The sequence below is a fragment of the Canis lupus genome, chromosome 10 (genome assembly GCF_048164855.1).
Source record: "Canis lupus baileyi chromosome 10, mCanLup2.hap1, whole genome shotgun sequence".
Lineage (NCBI taxonomy): Eukaryota > Metazoa > Chordata > Mammalia > Carnivora > Canidae > Canis > Canis lupus.
Window position 1 is genome coordinate 27,124,755 of NC_132847.1, and position 2,704 is coordinate 27,127,458.

Here is a 2,704-nt window from a genome sequence, read left to right on the forward strand (position 1 = left end):
TCAGAGAAAAGGAGGTGGGGAGAATGAATGTGGAGTTGACTGTGACATGGGATTTTTTTTCTTATCCCTACTTTAAAGATTTAAAAAAACAAACACCTGAGGCTCAGAGAGATTAAGCAACTTGCATAAGGTCAAACACGTAGGAAGTGGGCACCTGGGTGGCTCAGCAGTTGAGTGTCTGCCTTTGACTCAGGTCGTGATCCCAGGGTCCCAGGATCAAGTCCTGGATCGGGCTCCCCTGCAGGTTCCCTGCTATGCTATGTCTCTGCCTCTCTCTCTCTCTGTCTCTCATGAATATATAAATAAAATCTTAAAAAAAAAAAAAAAGCCAACACCTAAGAAGTGATAGAATTGAGATCTAAACCTAGGATTTATGGTGCAACTTTGGAACTCCAAGAATCTTATCTTTCATTTTTTCATTCGTTCATTCATCCACATGTTCGTTTACAACAATTCGTTAGCTCTCACTGTGTGCCAAGCTCTGGGAATAGACTGATGAATGAGACAGTCAATCCCCACATACATGGATGTTGTCTAGTGGGGGATAAAAACTATAAACAAGCATAGAAGGAATTATATAATAATAGTTTGGGAGCTTTGTGTAGTGGCAGTATCGTAGCCAATGAGGTTTATCCAAGGCGCGATTATTGCTGATTGATAACAGTTTTGGTAAGAGTGGTGAAAGTAAAGCTCACAGAGCTGTCCGTGTTGGCTTCGCTGGGTGTGTGCCCTTTTGCAATATGATTTTGCATCAAGAGGTCACACTATCTCCCTGCCCTTAAATTTGTGCTGGTCTTATGAGTTTCTTTAACCAACAGAATGCAGTGGAAGTGACTCTGTTAGGTGACCTCTGAGTCTTTGTCTCCAGGAGCCTTGTAGCTTCTACAGCCATGGTCTTATTGCCTGAAGACCCAGGGGAAACCCCAGGGTAGCCTCCTAGCCATCCCAGACACTCCAGCTGTTCCAACTGTTCCCATCATTCTGGCTGAGACTCCTGACATATGAGTGAGGCATCCAGTCAGCCCAACAACTGATAAGCAGCTCATCCCCAGCAAGACTGAGCCCAGTCAGAAGCACAAAGCACATATATGGCTGAGGGTGGTTTGTTACCCAGACAGAGAAAATCAGTTCAAAGCCCTATCCTGGTCTGGGGGTGGGGAGTGGGTTGGGGGTGGCTTCCTCAGATTCAAGCTGAGACCTTGAAAATAAGTGGGTGTCAGTCTGTGAGAAAGTGGGAGAAGAGCATCCAGGCAGCAAAGATACCAGTTTGAAGGCCTGGAGCTAAAAATGAACCGTGTATGTACGAGGATCTAAGCAAGGAAAGGGCAATGTAAGAGGGTGTGAAGACAGAGGTAAGCCCACATGGTAAGCAGTGACAGTGAGGGGTGCTTTACTGACTATACACTGCCCATCTCCAACCCCAGGTCTAGGTTTTTAAATATTTTTAAATTTTTATTTATTTATTTCAGAGAGGGAGTGCACGTGCACCAGAAAGCATGAGCAGGGGAAGGGGAAGAGGGAGAAGCAGACCCCCTGCTGGGAGCTGATGTGGAGCTCCTTCCCAGGCTGCTGGGATCATGACCTGAGCTGAAGGCAGACGCCTGACCACAGAGCCACCCAGGCGCCCCCCCACATCGATCTACTTTTTATAATATTCTGGTTACATCTACAGGCCATTTCAAACATGTAAATTTCATATACCATGTACATTAAAGAATTAAAAAGTTGAAAATATAGATGGAGATTAACCTGGCTCCCAGAAGCTTAGGAAAGGTTGAGTCACAGTCTCCTGGGGATGAACAATAGGAAGATGACAAGGCAGCCTGGGTACAGGGGAAAAAATGTGTTTTTAATAGCTGTGATGGCCATCTAAGCTATTATGGCCGCACCTTCACTGATCTAAGCTAATACTTGAATGGAAATTTACTTGAAAAGCCCTTTCTTTGCATAATGGAAAGGCAGGCTTGTCTAACTCCATTTCCTCAAGGGATAGCCCCAGGGCGTAATGGGCTGCCTCCCTACCAGCTCTGCTCACCAGGACCTCCTGGGCAGCCCCCTTCTCTGTGTCCTTCATCCCTGACTCCAGCAGGTCCCCCCAAGGACGCCTCACCTCAAGGTCACTGCTGAGAACTGTAGGGAAGACTGGGAATTGATGGGACCGACATCACCGTGTGGTTCATTTTCCTGGGGAAGATGACCCTGCAGGAGCTCCCTCAGCAGGGGCACCAGGCTGAGCCCCAGTAGGCAGGCTTTCCGAAGGACAACAACCAGACCCCACATCCAGGCACCCCCCATGGGATCCAGCTGCCTGCGAGAGGAGGGCCTGCTGGCTGTGGCTCCATCCTTATCCAACCTGGCAACTCCTGCCTTTTTTCCCTGTTGGAAGAGGGTCCCACTGCTACACCCTACCAAAGAGGGTGGAGTTTACATTTTTTAAACCGTAAAAGTGAATAACTCAGAATCACTCAGAATTACTCAGAATAACACAAGAAGTCACGAAAAAATTGTACATTTAAGAAAACTGACAAATCCCCAAAGCATGACAAAATTCAGGGATGAACCATATGCGTTTATTTATTTATTTATTTATTTATTTTAAAAGATTTTATTTATTTATTCATGAGACAGAGACACAGGCAGAGGGAGAAGCAGGCTTCCCGTGGGGAGCCCGATGTGGGACTCCATCCCAGGACCCTTGGATCAC

The 2,704-nt window shown here is 46.6% G+C and overlaps 1 pseudogene; it reads left to right on the plus strand.

The window, feature by feature from the left end:
* The first annotated feature begins 593 nt into the window (after window positions 1-593).
* LOC140642073 (U4 spliceosomal RNA) lies at window positions 594-668 on the plus strand (annotated as a pseudogene).
* The last annotated feature ends 2,036 nt before the right edge of the window (window positions 669-2,704 follow it).